This window comes from Microcebus murinus, chromosome 16 (assembly GCF_040939455.1).
Source record: "Microcebus murinus isolate Inina chromosome 16, M.murinus_Inina_mat1.0, whole genome shotgun sequence".
Taxonomy (NCBI): Eukaryota; Metazoa; Chordata; class Mammalia; order Primates; family Cheirogaleidae; genus Microcebus; species Microcebus murinus.
In genome coordinates, this window is record NC_134119.1 from 55,545,985 (window position 1) to 55,565,789 (window position 19,805).

The following is a 19,805-nucleotide window of genomic DNA, read 5'->3' on the forward strand; positions in this document are numbered from 1 at the left end:
GAGGAGAGGAGGAGGGCTGTAATGTCTCCACCTTGGCGGGTCCAGCCGTGGAGGCGCATTTTGTGTGAGTGTGAGTGAGTGAGCGTGAGTGTGAGTGTGAGTGTGAGTGTGAGTGTGTGTGTAGAGAGACAGCCCCCCACCCCGTCCCGCCGCTCCCTGCCCGCCCCGCCCCGCCTGTCACCCCCGTCCCTCCGAGCCTGCCAGACCCAGCCAGCGAACTCAACAGGCCCGGCCCGGCGCGGGGCCTGGGGCGGGAGGAGGCGGCGGGGAAGCGCAGAGAGGCTCGGCTTCTTGAGCGGGGCAGGGGCGCCCTCCGCCGTCCACGGCCACACCACCCCGAACGCGCCCGATCCCGTCTGGTCTCGGAAGCTAAGCAGGGTCGGGCCTGGTTAGTACTTGGATGGGAGACCGCCCGGGAATACCGGGTGCGGTAGGCTTTTTTTTTTTTTTTGCCTCGTGTTCTGTCCCCATTCGGAGAGCGCGGCGGCAGTGGGGGGTGGGGTCACCCCCACCCTCAGCGCCCGCCACGGTGCCTGGCGCCCCAGCCCGCACCGTGGGGCCTCCTCTTGTCCCGAGCCGCAGCACCGCCGCCACGCGGCAGCAGGCGTGGCATCTGGACTGTCCGGTCTCAGACCAAGGGTCTGCTCTGTGGGAACCGACACGCTGGAGGAAACCTTGAGAGTCTGAGAGGGGAGGGAGTTGCAGAAGAAGGCCAGGATGTCATTTTGAGGGAGTTGTGACCAGAACTCGTCCTGTTGATTTTGGCGTTCTATGGGCTACACGTAGGAATATTTGGTGGTGGCACCGGATGTTGGGGGATGCACAGTCACACCCAGACGTGCTCGACAGGCCTCCTTTTCCTTTTCTTTTCGGAGTCATATTTTTTAAAAAAAAATGCCTCTTGGCCGGGCGTGCTGGCTCACGCCTGTAATCCTAGCACTCTGGGAGGCCGAGGTGGGCGGATTGCTCGAGGTCAGGAGTTCGAAACCAGCATGAGCAAGAGGGAGACCCCCATCTCTACTATAAATAGAAAGAAATTAATTGGCCAACTAATATATAGATATATATATACAAAAAAAATATTAGCCGGGCATGGTGGCGCATGCCTGTAGTCCTAGCTACTTGGGAGGTTGAGGCAGCAGGATTGCTTGAGCCCAGGAGATTGAGGTTGCTGTGAGCTAGGCTGACGCCATGGCACTCACTCTAGCCAGGGCAACAAAGCGAGACTCTGTCTCCAAAAAAAAAAAAAAAAAGGCCTCTTACCTCCATTATTGCATTTTTTTTCTCTCTCTTTTCAAGCAGATTATGGGAGTACAAGTATTAAGGTTCCATGTATTGCCCGTGCCCCCCTCCCCACTGTTGTCTTAGCAGCCTATGGTGGGGGTACCAATGTTAAGGTCAGGTACATTGCCCTCTCCCCGCCTCCCCCCTCTGGTCAGAGCTTCAAGTGCGCCCATCCCCCAGTCGGTGCGCAACCACCGCATTCCTAATGGGTGTGTATGCCCATCCCCTCCCCCCACCCGATGAAGGTGATTCCTCTACGTCCACTTAGGTGTCCATGGGTTCCTACCAATTTGTCGGTGAGCACGCGCACGTGGTGCTCCTGTGTCCATTCTTGGGATACCTGGCTTACTGGAACGGGTTCCAGCTCCGGCCAGGAGAACCACGAGAGGTGCCCTCTCACCGCCGTTTCTCATAGCCGAATAGCACTCCGTGGTGTCCACGCGCCACATTTTATTAATCCACTCGTGGATCGATGGGCACTCGGGTCGCTTCCACATCTTTGCAATTGTGAATTGTGCCGCCACAGACACCCGAGCGCAGGTGTCTTTTGCGTAGGCTGCGGCCTGGCTCTTCTGAATGCCGCTAGCTCGCCACCCACCCACGGCTGAACCTGGTCAGGGTACTTTCTCTAAGGAGCAGACTCTGATCCGGGCGGGCTACCGGTGTCTCTGTTTGCTCGTTTCTTTCTTCCATTTCGGGAAAGGCTTCCTTACTGGGTGTGGAAATCTCCTATGCCTTTCCTCGCCTATTCTGTCAGCTTTCAAATTCTCTTTCAGTTGCCACCCTCACAAACGTCTTAGGAACGTCTTTACGGTGATTTCGTTAGTGAAATGACCCTCAATGAAGCTGGAACCAAATCTCTAATCGCCCATTTTTAGCAAGTCCACACCCCAGGGTGGTTGGGGTCCAATCCAGCCCCGGCCAGGCCCAGGCCCCTTGGACTGGGCCACAGGAGGACACAGAGCAGGGTCCCGGCCCCCACGGTAGCGGTGCGGGCAGTTCTGCAAGGGCTTGGGGGGTTTCCAGAGGTAGGAGATGGAGGGGACTGATTTCTTCAGCGCCCCCAAAACCACCCCACCCATGGCACACATCCCGAGAGACGCCCCTACACTCGCTCCCCTCCCCTATGCGCTGTGCCCTGGCCCTGGTCCGGGGCGGATAGGCGGCAGCCCACACGCAGGGCGGGGGCACAGCTGAAAGGGATTGTGCTGGAGGGCGGCCCCTGGGGGCCAAAGGCGACCGCCCGCGCATGCGCAGTCAGCAGCGGCGCACTGGGGTTGGGGGTGGGTAGGTGAGGGAGGCGAGGCCAGGAGAGGGGGGCGGCTGGAGGTCTCCACCTAGGCGGGTCCAGCCGTGGAGGCTGGAGGCGCATCTGGTGTGTGTGAGTGTGTGAGTGTGTGTGTGTGAAGACAGCCCTCCACCCCGCCGAGCCCACCACGCCCCGCACCCCAGTCCCGTGGAGACCTCCGGACCCGGCCAGCGAACTCAACAAGCCCGGCCCGTCCCCGAGTGGGTCAGCGCCGGCGCGGGGCCTGGGGCGGGAGGAGGCGGCGGGGAAGCGCAGAGAGGCTCGGCTTCTTGAGCGGGGCAGGGGCGCCCTCCGCCGTCCACGGCCACACCACCCCGAACGCGCCTGATCTCGTCTGATCTTGGAAGCTAAGCAGGGTCGGGCCTGGTTAGTACTTGGATGGGAGACTGCCTGGGAATACCGGGTGCGGTAGGAATCTTTTTTTTTTTTTGCCTCTTGTTCTGTCCCCATTCGGTGAGCGCCGCGGGAGTCTGGGGGTGGGGCACCCCCATCCTCAACGCCCGCCAGGGTGCCTGGCGCCCCAGCCCGCTCCGTGGGGCCTCCTCTTGCCCTATGCCGCAGCACAGCTGCCGAGCGGCAGCAGGCGTGGCATCTGGACTGTCTGGTCTCAGACCAAGGGTCTGGTCTGTGGGAAGCGACACGCTGGAGGAAACCTTGAGAGTCTGAGAGGGGAGGGAGTTGCAGAAGTAGGCCAGGATGTCATTTTGAGGGAGTATGTGACCAGAACTCGTCCCGTTGATTTTGGCGTTCTATGGGCTACAGGTAGGAATCTTTGGTGGTGGCACCGGATGTTGGGGGATGCACAGTACCTGGGACTACAGGCATGTGCCACCATGCCCAGTTAATTTTTTCTTTTTTTTTTTTTCCCCGCCCCCCCCCAATTTTTTCTATATATTTTTAGTTGGCTAACTAATTCCTATTTTTAGTAGAGATGGGGTCTGGCTCTTGCTCAGGCTGTTTTGGAACTCCTGACCTTGAGGGATCCTCCTGCCTTGGCCTCCAATAGTTCTAGGATTACAGGCGTCAGCCACCGCGCCTGGCCATGTTTTTTTTAACACAAATAGAGTACCTTGTATATACTTCCTCTTTTTCACTTAACAGTAGATCTTGGAGAGATTTCATTATCAGTATACATAAATATTCTTTTCTTTTTTTTTTTTTTTTTGAGACAGAGTCTCACTTTGTTGCCCAGGCTAGAGTGAGTGCCATGGCGTCGGCCTAGCTCACAGCAACCTCAAACTCCTGGGCTCAAGTGATCCTCCTGCCTCAGCCTCCCGAGTAGCTGGGACTACAGGCTTGTGCCACCATGCCTGGCTAATTTTTTCTATATATATTAGTTGGCCAATTAATTTCTTTCTATTTATAGTAGTGACAGGGTCTCGCTCTTGCTCAGGCTGGTTTCGAACTCCTGACCTTGAGCAATCTGCCAGCCTCGGCCTCCCAGAGTGCTAGGATTACAGGCGTGAGCCACCGCACCTGGCCTACATAAATATTCTTAATTAAAAATTTAAAACTTCCATGGCATAACCCATTGTATAGCTATATCATAATTTATTTTTTTTATCAGTTCTCCTCTGATGATCATTTAAGTTGTTTTAAGGTTCTAGTTATCAAAAATGATGCCTCAGTAGACATTCTTTTCTGTCCATTATCATTGCCTCTGTGTGTGAAACTGTCAGATAAATTCCTAGAATTAGAATCACTGAAGCCAAGGCTATGTGTATATATGCATCAATGTATAACATCCGACCAACTTTGTACATATACATTTCTGACATCATTATTATTGCATTTTATTATAATTTTGCAATTTATAGAGAATTAGGAAACAGAAAAACTGTATTTCCAAAACATAGAGTTGATTTGCCAGATGCATGATAATGTTTCAAAGTACAAATACACCTAATTTTAATTAGGTGAATATTGCTAAATGAGGGGGAAAAAATAGTTTCCAAAAATGTATAGGTCTATGAGTTTGTCTGAAATTACAAAACTGGCTAATTTTAAATGGCTAAGCACTTAACTTCAACAAACTGTTTGGAATGCTATTTACAATTTTTTTTTTTAATTGTGGTAACAAGTTTACATAACTGGAACACCATTTTTATTCGTTCCTTTCATTTGCCAACTTCAAGTTTTTGCGAAAGCCACTGAGATGGATTTCACCCCCTGGTACTAAGATGGGAAGTTGCAGGTAATTTTATCCTGGTGAAGTCTCTATGGAAATAAGACAAACTGTCCTTATGAAGCTTGGACCAGCGTGGGGACAGCATTCAGCTACTGGTAATGTGATCACTGCAGGATTGTGGCGTTCTCAGAAGGTGCATTTGTCTTCTGCCTCAGGTCGGGTGGAAACAGGCAGAGTGCTTGGTGTTAAGGATTTGGTGCTAGTCTGTTCTGCTTCTCATTTTATTCATCTCATCTCTGGAGCTATTTTATTTTTTTATATTTTATTTTATTATTTTATTTTTTATTGTATTTATTTTATTTTTATTTTATTTATTTTATTTTATTTTATTTTAATTTAGACAAAGTCTCGCTCTGTTGCCCAGGCTAGAGTGAGTGCCATGGCGTCAGCCTTGCTCACAGCAACCTCCAACTCCTGGGCTCAAGCGATCCTCCTGCCTCAGCCTCCTGAGTAGGTGGGACTACAGGCATGCGCCACCATGCCCGGCTAATTTTTTCTATATATATATTTTTAGTTGTTCAGCTATTTTTTTTCTATTTTTAGTAGAGATGGTGGGGTCTTGCTCTTGCTCAGGCTGGTCTCGAACTCCTCAGCTCAAGCAATCCTCCCACCTTGGCCTCCCAGAGTGCTAGGATGACAGGTGTGAGCCACCACGCCTGGCCTCTACTCTTTTTTTTTTTTTTTTTTTTTTGAGACAGAGTCTCGCTTTGTTGCCCAGGCTAGAGTGAGTGCCGTGGCGTCAGCCTAGCTCACAGCAACCTCAAACTCCTGGGCTCGAGTGATCCTTCTGCCTCAGCCTCCCGAGTAGCTGGGACTACAGGCATGCGCCACCATGCCCGGCTAATTTTTTTTTTATATATATATCAGTTGGCCAATTAATTTCTTTCTATTTATAGTAGAGACGGGGTCTCGCTCTTGTTCAGGCTGGTTTTGAACTCCTGACCTTGAGCAATCCGCCCGCCTCGGCCTCCCAAGAGCTAGGATTACAGGCGTGAGCCACAGCGCCCGGCCTGGCCTCTACTCTTGAACTTGAGTCCATGCTAACCAAGACAGCACCACCACTTCTCTGTAATATCAAGACGTGCTTCTAACTGGCTAAAATTTTTCCTCCCCCCCCCCTTTTTTTCTTTTCAATTAGGAGGAGCTGCTAATCTCTCTTAGCCCAACTGAATGCGACAATTTTTACCAGTAGGAAAAGATGATATTTGCTAGTTGCATAGTTGGCATGTTAACTTTTTCCCCCGTCATCTCCTGTGTCCGTATTCAGATAAATCCTTTGATTTTAGGCTATTCCTTCCCAGGGTCCTGATTGAACCAGTGTGTCTCCATATTTTGTTCCTAGCCCCTTAAGTTATCCTTGGAATCTGAGTCTCACAGCAGGGACACAAAAGTGCCATTTAAAACGAGGGAAAGAACAAGAAATGTAGCAGGAACAATGCAGAGATGTGTAATCATCTCACCGCTTCTCAGACTTGGGACTAATCGTGACCTTCATCCTGGGGACCAAGTCCCTGCACGCAGACCCCAGGGCCCAGGCTGTAAAGACATTTTCCAATCCCACCTCTGCCAATGCGCAATCGGACAACCTGCGACATCAGCTTGCATCTATGCAAAAATAATAACGTTGGGCGTTTTTTTTTTTGTTTGTTTTGTTTTGTTTTTCCTGGAAAGATGACCCGTATGTTTAATCAGTTTCAGTATGGGAACCACAGTCAGGTTGGATGACAAGCCACATAAAAGCTCCACTTAAATGGCGGTTCTCAGTTTTCAGGGCAGAGATTTCCTGAGCTGCATTCTCCGCGTGGCAGCTGTTCCCTGTCTCTGTCCCTCCGATCTGGGCGATCAAGAAATGAGGCCACTTGGAGTCCTGTGTTCTTTCACGTTCTAGGGTTGCGTTTCGTGAGCAGGGTCTTCTCAGACTGAAAGGAACGTTCTTCAGGGTAGAGCTCTGCAGTTTTCTACCTTCTTGGAAAAACCTCTTCAAATTGCATTTTCAGTTTTGACCGCCTACGCCTCAATAATTGAAGCCCATTGGGTTTTGCATTAACAGGCTTCAGTAGTATTTAATTATTAAGTATCTATTTTAAACACCATTGGTTACGTTCCATTTATTAAGCACCATTAAAACAGAAATGCCGCCTGAATACACCCCTGTGGTCTCTCCAGGAATAAGAATAACCTGATACTTGCTCAGGTCTTTAGGGTTTTTAAAAACCTTTTTGCAGGCTGTGCGCGGTGGCTCACACCTGTAATCCTAGCACTCTGTGAGGCTGAGGCGGGAGGATTGCTTGAGGTCAGGAGTGTGAGACCAGCCTGAGCAAGAGCGAGACCCCTGTCTCTACTAAAAATAGAAATTAATTGGGCAACTAAAAAATATATATAGAGAAAATTAGCCGGGCATGGTGGTGCATGCCTGTAGACCTAGCTACTTGGGGAGGCTGAGGCAGGAGGATCACTTGAGCCCAGGAGTTGGAGGTTGCTGTGAGCGAGGCTGATGCCACAGCACTCTCTCTAGCCTGGGCAACAGAGTGAGACTCTGTCTCAAAAAAAAACAAACATAAAAAAAAAACAAAAACAAAACCTGTTTGTATACCTTATCTCATGATATCAGTAGCATGGAATTTTTGGCTTGTTTTCGCTTTTGATTTTTACAATCACCATTTGACAGAGGATGAAATCAGGGCTCAGAAAGAGAAAGGTGAAGTGGCTTGTTCAGAACAGCTGGTATGTTGTAGAGCCGGGTTAAGAATCCGGTTCTGACTCTAAAACCCGATCTCTCACCCCTGCCCCAAATGGTCTCTGCATGGGGCAGCTCAAGTCCATACGGACCAACACATCAGTATGGGATTTCGGGGTGCCTTGCATAACTGAGTAATGCATACAGCACCTCATTTACTATTCCACAACCCTCTTCGGCAACTAGAAATCCCATTCTGCAGATGAGAAAACAGGCTCATAGATGTTAAATATCTTGCATAAGATCGAAAGTTATTAGATTGTAGAGTTTTTTTTTTGTTTTTTGTGGTTTTTTTTTTTTTTTTTTTTGAGACATTGTCTCGCTCTGCTGCCCAGGCTAGAGTGCTGTGGCATCAGCCTCGCTCACAGCAACCTCAAACTTCTGGCCTCAGGCGATCCTGCCTCAGCCTCCTCCCGAGTAGCTGGGACTACAGGCATGCGCCACCATGCCCGGCTCATTTTTTCTATATATATTTGTAGTCATCCAGCTCATTTCTTTGTATATTTTTTTTAGCAGAGACAGGGTCTCACTCTTGCTCAGGCTGGTCTTGAACTCCTGACCTCAAACAATCCTCCTGCCTCAGCCTCCCAGAGTGCCAGGGTTACAGGCGTGAGCCACTGCGCCCGGAGGCTGTAGAGTTTGGACTTATTTCTGCAGAATAATATGTCCTATGTATGCTGCCTTCCAACATGGAAGTCAGAACTGTGGTTATTTGCCCTGCCTGCTAAGGTACAGGCAGGACTGTCACACGTTTGGAACAATTGCAAGCAAAACTGATTAAAGTCGGGCTTCTAAAAAGACAACATGCAAAAGGCTTTTGCAAAAAAGCTCCTATCCATTGGAGTCAAGTGACTGGAATAACAAAAGATGGGGACTCAGCTAATTTGTTTCTTTGCTCCAGCAAAAGACTGAACTTTTGATTAGAGCCAGCAAATAGGAAAGGAGTCACTAGCTTGCACAGAAGCTGGGGGACATGAGAGTGAGGAAGAAATTGCACTGTGCCTGTCATCACTGTCTTTCCCCAAGCCCTAGTGGCATCTGGTCACTCTCTTCTACACTGGGGGACTTCTGCAATTTGAGTCCTGCATCAGCCAGCTGTCATTACCCTAAGGATGTGCAACAATTAACCCCCAAATCTCAGTGGCAGGCAGCACTGAGCACCGACTTCCACAGACTTGCGACTTTGTGGATTGGCTGGGTGGCTTCTCTTGTCTTTCAGCCTCCACTGGGGCCAGTGGGTGAGCCTGGACACGCTCTCAGATCGGATGGGATCTTTTCTTATTTTTTTCCAAAGTGCAAATAGCTTTATCAACTGCTTCGATTGTAAAACAAAGTTTTTTCCAAAGCTCATGGGTTAAAAAAAAAAGAGTCTGTTCTGTGATCATGTTTTCATTGGTTCCTATAAAAAAAAGTGAAGGCTAAAGGTCATGAAGTGCATGCAAGTAAATCCATTCAGTTTCAAAAATCATGACGCTTGGGCCAGGCACGGTGGCTCACGCCTGTCATCCTAGCACTCTGGGAGGCCATGGCGGGAGGATCGCTCAAGGTCAGGAGTTCAAAACCAGCCTGAGCAGGAGCGAGACCCCGTCTCTACTAAAAATAGAAAGAAATTAATTGGCCAACTAAAAATACATAGAAAAAATTAGCCAGGTATGGTGGTGCATGCCTGTAGTCCCAGCCACTTGGGAGGCTGAGGCAGGAGGATTGCTTGAGGCCTGGAGTTTGAGGTTGCTGTGAGCGAGGCTGATGCCACAGCACTCTAGCCCGGGCAACAGAATGAGACTCTGTCTCAAAAAAAAAAAATAATAATGTTTGTCTTTGACTTTTCTGTTAAACAGTTGTTTTTCTAAGAAATCGTGGTGATATTAAACAATGGATTTTTTACAAATGTCTTGAAACTCTATATATAGCTCTGGACGTTTTTCTCATCTGTACAATCTCAGACTCTGCTGAGACTGGTGGTGTAGACCAGCCGCCTTCTGAAGCTGGAATGTTGATGTTTCTCCCCCCCCCCACTCCCCTTCTCTGAGGAATCATCCGGATTCTGTCTGATTACCTGGAGAGATGGAAGCTCATCATCACTGGTCCACTGTGACCTCCGGATTATTGTACACGTCCATCCGGAAGTTTCCTCCCAGCCCTGCATGGCACCACGAGAGACTCAGACCAGCACAGTGTCGTGGTGTGTAGGAGCTTCCAAAGTATTTTTCAATATAGAAAGAGGAGCAGAGGTATCTTGCATCTGCCTGTTGCCGATGGCTTTGGCGTTCTGCAGACTTGGGGAGGGTTTGGAAATGAAGCCTCCCTGCAATAATGAAATCCCCCGGCAGGGGGCAGTCTCTCACGCAGCTCGAGGCATCCTTTGCAGACATGTGGGTTTAAGCAAAGAAGAAGAATGCACGAGAGAAGTCGCTTTAATTAGGCTTCCTAAAGGGGAGCCAACTTCCTGGCTATCCTGCAGGCCGTCCTTTGCCTGCAGGAAGAAGGGTCATTTTGTTCTGGAAGGCGAGATGTCCCTCGTCCCTTTCTCTCCCCACCCCCCCCACGGCCTTTGGGTCTAGTTTGTGAAGTTCAAGGGCAGAAGGGGGTTCATCTTAGAGTTAGCCTTTCTGACTTTTTTTTTCTTTCTCCTTTTTCTTTTTCTTTTTTCTTTTTTTTTTTTAGCCATAACAGACACAGCGGTAGAGACATTCGAACCCAAAGCCGCCAGACTTGGCGACTTTTCAGATTTGTCGAAAGGGCCCCCTGCTCTGAGGATGGGTGAGGCAGGAAAGAAGGATTCATGCCAGACGTCTGTTTTGCTTCCTCCTGTGTCCTGGGCACTGTGATGAGCCTGCTGGGCGCAGTGTTTAGTCGCCGCCAAGCCCTGCAAGGGGCACGGGCCTTTGGTCGCCACTCACAGATGGGGAGATGGAGAAGAGTGAGCTGGAGGTGCTTGCTGTGTGGCCCTGAGCAGGTCGTGGGACCTTTCTGGGCCTTGCCTTGCTCATCTCTGGAACAAGGACGTTACCAAGAGCTCCAAGGTTTTCCCTTGCCTGAGGGCAAAGTCAAACCAAAGGCCGTGGAGCCGCTGCCTCAGTGGGGCTGGGTGGGGGTGGCAGTGTTGGTGTCATCGTCATTGTTGATGTCATTGTCACTGTTGGTGTCATTGTCGATGTCATTGTTGCTGTTGATCTCATTGTCACTGTCAATGTCACTGTCGATGTCATTGTCACTGTCATCTTGTCACTGCCTATGTCATTGTCACTGTCATTGTCATTGTCACAGTCATTGTCATTGTCACTGTCGATGTCATTGTCACTGTTGTCAGTGTCACTGTCGTTATCATTGACACTGCCGATGTGATTGTCACTGTTGTCATTGTCACTGTCGATGTAATTTTCACTGTCATTGTCACTGTCGATGTCATTGTCATTGTCACTGTTGATGTCATTGTCATTGTCACTGTCGATGGCATTGTCATTGTCACTGTCGATGGCATTGTCACTGTTGGTGTCATTGTCATTGTCACTGTTGATGTCATTGTCATTGTCACTGCAGATGTCATTGTCACGGCTATCATTGTCACTGTTGATGTCATTGTCACTGCCGATGTGATTGTCACGGTCATTGTCACTGTCAATGTCACTGTCAATGTCATTGTCACTGTCGATGTCACTGTAGATGTCATTGTCACTGTAGATGTCATTGTCACTGTCATTGTCACTGTCGATGTCACTGTAGATGTCATTGTCATTGTCACTGTCATTGTCACTGTTGATGTCATTGTCACTGCCGATGTCATTGTCACTGTTGTCATTGTCACTGTAGATGTCATTGGCACTGTCATTGTCACTGTCGATGTCATTGTCATTGTCACTGTCGATGTCATTGTCACTGTTGTCATTGTCACTATAGATGTCATCGTCACTGTCATTGTCACTGTCGATGTCATTGTCACTGTGGATGTCATTGTCACTGTGAATGTCATTGTCACTGTCATTGTCACTGTTGTCATTGTCACTGTCATTGTCATTGTCACTGTTGATGTTATTGTTACTGTCGATGTCATTGTCACTGTCATTTTCACTGTCGATGTCATTGTCACTGCCTATGTCATTGTCATTGTCATTGTCACTGTCGATGTAACTGTCACTGCCGATGTCATTGTCACTGTTGTCATTGTCACTGTCGATGTCATTGTCACTGCCGATGTCACTGTCACTGTCATTGTCACTGTCGATGTCATTGTCACTGCTGATGTCATTGTCACTGTCGATGTCATTATCACTGCCAAAGTCATTATCACTGTTGTCATTGTCACTGTCATTGTGATTGTCACTGTTGATGTTATTGTCACTGTAGATGTCATTATTAATGTCATTGTCATTGTCACTTTTGATGTAATTGTCACTGCCGATGTCATTGTCACTGTCATTGTCATTGTCACTGTTGATGTAATTGTAACTGCCAATGTCATTGTCACTGTTGTCATTGTCACTGTCGATGTAATTGTCACTGCCGAAGTCATTGTCACTGTTGTCATTGTCACTGTCGATGTCATTGTCACTGCCGATGTCACTGTCACTGTCATTGTCACTGTCGATGTCATTGTCACTGCCGATGTCATTGTAACTGTCAATGTCATTGTCACTGTCGATGTTATTCTCACTGTCGATGTCATTCTCAATGCCAATGTCATTATCACTGTTGTCATTGTCACTGCTGATGTCATTGTCACTGCCGATGTCATTGTCACTGTTGTCATTGTTACTGTCGATATCATTGTCACTGCCTATGCAATTGTCACAGTTGTCATTGCCACTGTAGATGTCACTGTCGATGTCATTGTCACTGTCGATGTCATTGTCACTGTCATTGTCACTGTTGATGTCACTGTCAATGTTATTGTCACTGTCATTGTCACTTTCATTGTGATTGTCCCTCTTGATGGTATTGTCACTGTCAATGTCATTGTCACTGTAACTGTCGATGTTATTGTCACTGTCGATGTCATTGTCACTGCCAATGTCATTATCACTGTTGTCATTCTCACTGTCGATGTCATTGTAACTGCCGATGCGATTGTCACAGTTGTCATTGTCACTGTAGATGTCACTGTCGATGTCATTGTCATTGTCACTGTCGATGCCATTGTCACTGTCATTGTGATTGTCCCTCTTGATGTTATTGTCACTGTCGATGTCATTGTCACTGTAACTGTCGATGTCATTGTCACTGCCGATGTCATTGTTACTGTTGTCATTGTCACTCGATGTCATTGTCACTGCCAATGTCATTATCACTGTTGTCATTGTCACTGTCGATGTCATTGTCACTGTCATTGTAATTGTCATTGTTGATGTCATTGTCACTGTAGATGTCATTGTAACTGTTGATGTAATGATCACTGTCATTGTCAATGTTGATGTCATTGTCACTGTCATTGTCACTGTTGTCATTGTCACTGTTGATGTTATTGTCTTTGTCACTGTTGGTGTCATTGCCACTGTCATTGTCATTGTAGATGTCATTGTCACTGTCGATGTCATTGTCATTGTCACTGTTGTCATTGTCACTGTCGATGTCTTTGTCACTGTCATTGTCACTATCGATGTCATTGTCACTGTTGATGTCGTCACTGTCGATGTCATAGTCACTGTTGATGTCATTGTCACTGTCATTGTCACTGTCAATGTGATTGTCACTGTTGATGTTATCGTCATTGTCGATGTCATTGTCACTGTCATTGTCATTGTCACTGTTGATGTTATTGTCACGGCTGATGTCATTGTCACTGTTGTCATTTTCACTGTCGATGTCATTGTCACTGCCAATGTCATTGTCACTGTCGATGTCACTGTCACTGTCATTATCACTGTCGATGTCATTATCATAGTTGATGTCATTGTCATTTTCAATGTTGATGTCATTGTCACTGTCATTGTCACTGTCGATGTCATTGTGACTGTGGTTGTCGTGGCCACTGCCGATGTCATTGTCACTGTTGTCATTGTCACTGTTGATGTCATTGTCACTGTCGATGTCATTCTGACTGTGGATGTCATTGTCACTGTCATTGTCACTGTTGATGTCATTTTCACTGTCATTGTCACTGTCATTGTCATTGTCATGGCGATATTGTCACTGTTGACGTCATTGTCACTGTCGATGTCACTGTCGATGTCACTTGTTCTGTCCCCATTCGAAGAGCGCGGTGACGGTCCAGGGGGTCACCCACACCCTAAAAGCCCGTCGCAGTGCCTGAGGCCCCAGCCCGCACCGTGGGGCCCCTTCTTGTCCCAAGACGCGACACCGCCGCCACGCGGCAGCATGCGTGGCATCTGGACTGTCAGGTCTCAGACCAAAGGTCTCTCTGTGGGAACCGACATGCTGGAGGAAAGCTTGAGAGTCTGAGAGGGGAGGGAATTCCAGAAGAAGGCCAGGATGTCATTTTGAGGGAGTATGTGACCAGAACTTGTCCCGTTGCTTTTGGGGTTCTATGGGCTACACGTAGGAATCTTTGGTGGTGGCACCTGATGTTGGGGGATCCGGAGTCACACCCAGACCTGCTCCACTGGCCTCCTTTTACTTTTCTCTTCGGATTCATTATTTTTAAAAAGTGTCTCTTATCTCTATTATTGCATTTTCTTTTCTCTCTCTTTTCAAGCAGATGATGGGAGTACAAGTATTAAGGTGACATGTGTTGCCCGTGCCCCCCTCCCCCCTGTGTTCTTATTCATTTACCTCTCATGTGGTTCCAGCGTATTGTGGGGGTACCAATGTTAAGGTCGGGTACATCACCCTCTCCCTGCCTCCTCCCTCGGGTCAGAGCTGCAAGTGCACCCATTCCCCAGTTGGTGCGCACCCTCCCCATTCCTAATGGGTGTGTATGGCCATCCCCTCCCGCCACCCGCCCGACACCCACGCGATGAAGGTGATTCCTCTGTGTCCACTTAGGTGTCCATCGGTTCGTACCAATTTGCTGGTGAGTGCGCGCACGTGGTGCTCGTGTGTCCATCCTTGGGATACTTGGCTTACTGGAACGGGTTCCAGCTCTGGCCAGGAAACCATGAGAGGTGCCCTTTCACCGCTGTTCCTCATAGCTGAATAGCACTCCGTGGTGTCCATGCACCACATTTTATTTACGCACTCGTGGGTCGATGGGCACTCGGGTCGCTTCCAGGTCTTTGCGATTGTGACTTGTGCCCTGACTCTAACCCTAACCCTTAGCCAGCCCATCTCCTACTCAGCCCCTGCCTGACTGACTCCTTCCCGCCCAGCCAGTCACCTGTCACTGTCCTCTGCCCCTGCCTGACACGCTCCTCCCCACCCGGGCCGTCACCATCCTCGGCCCCTGCCTGACGGGGCTCCTCCATCGCCTGGGCCTTCCAAGGGCTTGGTGTGGACGCTGGTTCCAGGACGCCCTCCCAGGAACCCGGTAGCAGGGCGGCCGCAGCGTCTCGCGCAAGCCAACCGTCCGCCAGCCGCCATCGCTAAGTGGCCTGTGGGGGACGTGCTCCCACTGTGCCTCGGGGGCCCAGCCTGGTGTCTTCTCTGAGGCCCTGCGGCTGCTGCTCCTAGCAAGGGGAGAGCCGCTGAGGTGGGGACCGCCTCCTCATGGGGACGTACACCCAGCTCTCCACGTCGGATTCCGGGGCTCTCTGTCCTGCCAGAAGGCCCAGCTGGCCTGCGGGTCCTTAGAGTGGCAAAAACATCCAAAAACTGAGATTGAGGGTCCGGTGGGTGTCTGTACTTTTGTGCTGGGCACCCCAGGGAGGCCCGGGGGCTGGCCGGACAACGCGGTCTGCTAGGCGTGGGGGGGGGTTTGGAGGAGCAACTGATGCCCTTTGCATTTTGGGTAGCAGCGTCTGAGGTGTCTCTGAGCCCTGCGCCATGTGGGGGGGTGGAAGGAGGAGGGGGAGGAGGTGGAGGGGTCGTGGCCTGCAGTCCTGTTCCCGGGGTGGCTCGGCATGTGGCTTCTTCCACAGGCTGCTCGGCCTGGGCTCCCTGTACCTGGGCCTTTGGAGGACTGGCCCTGTGCTTGCCAACACTTCCTGCAGGGACCCAGAGCTGGGAGGTTGCATCTCTCAGCCCTGGGTCGGGCAGAGCCCCAGCGGGCCATGCCCACAACCTCTCTCAGCACGGGTCCCCCAGAAGGCTCCTTTGGGACCAGGATTCTCCTGCGGGTGACTTTTTAAAGTCTGTCCCCTGGATGGAGGGGCACCAGGAGTAGAGGAGCCGGAAGGGGAAGGGGGTGCCCATGCGAGGGGACGTTTTCAGGCCAAGTCCCAGCTTCAGCCTGATCCTCCTGGGAACCCTGGGGTGGACATCACACCTCCTGGTTGTCCCGCTCTGAGACAAGGAGCCGGGCTTCGCATTCCCACAGCAGCCAGTCCTGGGCTGAGGACACCTGGGGCGCTGGGAACTCCCAGGCTTCTCTTTGGATTACCATCGGGAGCTGCTTGTGAATTGTGCCGCCACACACACCGGAGTGCAGGTGTCTTCCGCACAGACTGCGGGCCTCACTCTTCTGAATGCCGCTAGCTCGCCACCCACCCACGGGTGAACCTGGTCAGGGTACTTTCTCTCAGGGGCAGACTGTGATCCGGGCGGGCTACCGGTGTCTCTGTTTGCTCGTTTCTTTCTTCCATTTTGGAAAAGTCTTCCTTACTGTGTTTGGAAATCTCCTATGCCTTTCCTCGCCTATTCTGTCAGCTTTAAAATTCCCTTTCAGTTGCCACCCTCACAGATGGATTAGGAAACTCTTTTCGGTGCATTCATTAGTGAAATGTCCTCAAGGAAGCTCTAATCCAATATCTAATCGCCGACTTTTAGCAAGTCCACACCCGAGGGTGGTTGGGGTTCAATCCACCCCGGGCCAGGCCCAGGCCCCTTGGACTCGGCCACAGGAGGACACAGAGCAGGGTCCCGGCCCCCACGGTAGCGGTACCGGCAGGTCTCCAAGGGCTTGGGGGTTTTCCAGAGGGAGGAGATGGAGGGAACTGATTTCTTCAACGCCCCCCAAACAACCCCGTCCCACCCCACCCATGGGACACATCCCGAGAGACGCCCCTACACTAGCTCCCCTCCCCCACGTGCTGTGCCCCAGCCCTGGCCCTGGGGAATAGGTGGCAGCCCACCCACGGGGCGGGGGGCGCAGCTGAAAGGGGTTGTTGGGTAGAGCGGCCCCTGGATGGGGTCAAAGGGCGAGCGCCCCGCGTGTGTGCAGTCAGTTGTAGTGACGTGCTGGGGGTGGGGGTGGGGGGCGGGGAGGTGAAGGAGGCCAGGCGAGGAGAGGAGGGGGGCTGGAAGGTCTCCACCTTGACGGTTCCAGCCGTGGAGGCGCATCTTGTGTGAGTGTGAGTGTGTGTGTGTGTCTGTGTGTGTGGAGAGGGCCCCCCACCCCGGCCCACCTCTCCCTGCCCGCCCCACCCTGCCCCGCCCCTCACTCCCATCCTGCGGAGCCCGCCAGACATGGCCGGCAAACTCCACAGGCCCAACCCGGCCAGGCCCGGCGCTGGTCAGCGCCCGCGTGGGGCCTGGGGCGGGAGGAGTCGGCGGGGAAGCGCAGAGAGGCTCGGCTTCTTGAGCGGGGCAGGGGCGCCCTCCGCCGCCGTCTAGGGCCACACCACCCTGATCGCCCCCGATCTCGTCTGATCTCGGAAGCTAAGCAGGGTCGGGCCTGGTTAGTACTTGGATGGGAGACCGCCTGGGAATACCGGGTGCCGTAGGCTTCTTCCTTTTTTTTTTTGCCTCTTGTTCTGTCCGCTTTCTGGGATCGCGGCGGCGGCCTGGGGTGGGGGTCACCCCCACCCTCAGCGCCCGCCGCGGTGCCTGGCGCCCCAGCCCGCACCGTGGGGCCTCCTCTTGTCCCAAGCTGCGACACCGCCACCACGCGGCAGCATGCGTGGCATCTGGACTGTCAGGTCTCAGACCAAAGGTCTGCTCTGTGGGAACCGACACGCTGGAGGAAACCTCGAGAGTCTGAGAGGGGAGGGAGTTCCAGAAGAAGGCCAGGATGTCATTTTGAGGGAGTATGTGATGAGAACTCTTCCCGTTGCTTTTGGGGTTCTATGGGCTACACGTAGGAATCTTTGGTGGTGGCACCTGATGTTGGGGGATCTGGAGTCATACCCAGACCTGCTCCACAGGCCTCCTTTTACTTTTCTCTTCAGATTCATTTTTTTAAGAAGTGTCTCTTATCTCTATTATTGCATTTTCTTTTCTCTGTCTTTTCAAGCAGATGATGGGAGTCCAAGTATTCAGGTGACATGTGTTGCCCGTGCCCCCCTCCCCCCTGTGTTATTCATTTACCTCTCATGTGGTTCCAGCATATTGTGGGGGCACCAATGTTAAGGTCGGGTACGTTGCCCTCTCCCAGCCTCCCCCCTCGGGTCAGGTCTTCAAGTGCGCCCATCCCCCAGTCGGTGCGCACCCACCCCATTCCTAACGGATGTGTATGCCCATCCCCTCCCCACCCGCCCGACACCCACCCGATGAAAGTGGTTCCTCTGTGTCCACTTAGGTGTCCATCAGTCCGTACCAATTTGCTGGTGAGCGTGCTCACGTGGTGCTCGTGTGTCCATTCTTGGGATACTTGGTTTACTGGAACGGGTTCCAGCTCTGGCCAGGAGAACCCCGAGAAGTGCCCTCTCACCGCTGTTCCTCATAGCCAAACAGCACCTCGTGGTGACCAAGCGCCACATTTTATTTACGCACTCATGGGTCGATGGGCACTCGGGTCGCTTCCAGGTCTTTGCAATTGTGACTTGTGCCCTGACTCTTACCCTAACCCTTACCCAGCCTGTCTCTTCCTCACTGGCTCCTTCCCTCCAGGCCTGTCACTGTCCTCTGCCCCTGCCTGACATGCTCCTCCCCGCCCGGCCCGTCACCTCAACCCCTGCCTGACGGGGCTCCTCCGTCGCCTGGGCCTCCCAAGGGCTTGGTGTGGACGCTGGTTCCAGGACGCCCTCCTTCCTGGGGCTCCTCTTTTATCCTCCACTTTTCTAGTTTTTATTTTATTTTATTTTTTGAGACAGAGTCTCACTCTGTCACCCGGGCTAGAGTGAGTGCCATGGCATCAGCCTAGCTCACAGTAACCTCAATCTCCTGGGCTCAAGCGATCCTCCTGCCTCAGCCTCCCTAGTGGCTGGGACTACAGGCATGTGCCACCATGCCCGGCTCATTTTTGTGCTTTATATTTTTAGTTGGCCAATTAATTTCTATGTATTTTTTTAGTAGAGACGGGGTCTCGCTCTTGCTCAGGCTGGTCTTGAACTCCTGAACTGGAGCTATCCTCCCGCCTCGGCCTCCCAGAGTGCTAGGATGACAGGTGCGAGCCACCACGCCCGGCCTGTCCTCCACTTTTTTAAAGACAAGGAAACAGGGAAGTTAGATAACATGCCCTGGTCCACACAAGACTAAATAGTGGAGTCAAGGCATGAAATCGGGTTTTTGGGGGTTCAAGATGGCAAGTTCTTGGTTCTCGGTTGCGACAGAGATCTGGCATTTTTTTTTACTCTCCTGGGTGTAAATAGAAAACTGTAGCTTGGGGGAAATATAGTCTTGCATTCTGTATGGCTTGGGCATGAGATTGGACCAGTGTCTGCCAGGAACAGGGTGTCTGAAGACCCCTGGGCTAGTTGGTTTATTTGAGGCTGGGGTCTTAAGAGTGAAATGCCTGTCTCTCAAATCAGAGTACATGGTGTCCAGCTTACCGAGGTATCAGAAAGATGCAGCATAGTAAGAAAGCGAATCAAATGCAACTCGATTTCCGGTTACTCAGGAGGCCACTTGCAGTTTTCTAATCAGATCTTCCAAATCCTCTGTTCACCATGCAAAAAAATGTGGCGTTAAATTGGGCCAAATGGGACAGATCGTGAAAGGAGCTGCTGTTTTTTTTTTTTGAGACAGAGTCTCACTCTGTCACCCAGGTGTGAGTGAGTGCCGTGGCGTCAGCCTCGCTCACAGCAACCTCCAACTCCTGAGCTCAAGCCATCCTCCTGCCTCAGCCTCCCGAGTGGCTGGGACTACAGGCATGTGCCACTATGACCGGCTGATTTTTTCTATGTATTTGTAGTTGGCCAATTAATTTCTTTCTATTTTTAGTAGAGACGGGGTCTTGCTCTTGCTCAGGCTGGTTTGAACTCCTGACCTTGAGCGATCCTCCCTTCTCGGCCTCCCAGAGTGCTAGGATGACAGGTGTGAGCCACCGCGCCCGGCTGGGGGCTGCTTCTTTGGAAATGCCATTCGCCTAACGTTCCCTAGAAGAAAACACCCCAAAAGGGATCAGTGGAGGGATGGAG

The 19,805-nt window shown here is 51.1% G+C and overlaps 2 non-coding genes and 1 pseudogene across 2 annotated transcripts; all 3 read left to right on the top strand.

Annotated features, from left to right (window-relative positions):
- Window positions 1-318: 318 nt before the first annotated feature.
- LOC142861258 (5S ribosomal RNA) lies at window positions 319-437 on the top strand. The gene has a single exon (XR_012912625.1). It is a non-coding gene; the product is annotated as a 5S ribosomal RNA (ribosomal RNA).
- Window positions 438-2,889: 2,452 nt separating this feature from the next.
- LOC142861372 (uncharacterized) lies at window positions 2,890-3,008 on the top strand (annotated as a pseudogene).
- A 14,107-nt stretch (window positions 3,009-17,115) lies between these two features.
- LOC142861403 (5S ribosomal RNA) lies at window positions 17,116-17,234 on the top strand. The gene has a single exon (XR_012912644.1). It is a non-coding gene; the product is annotated as a 5S ribosomal RNA (ribosomal RNA).
- Window positions 17,235-19,805: the final 2,571 nt, after the last annotated feature.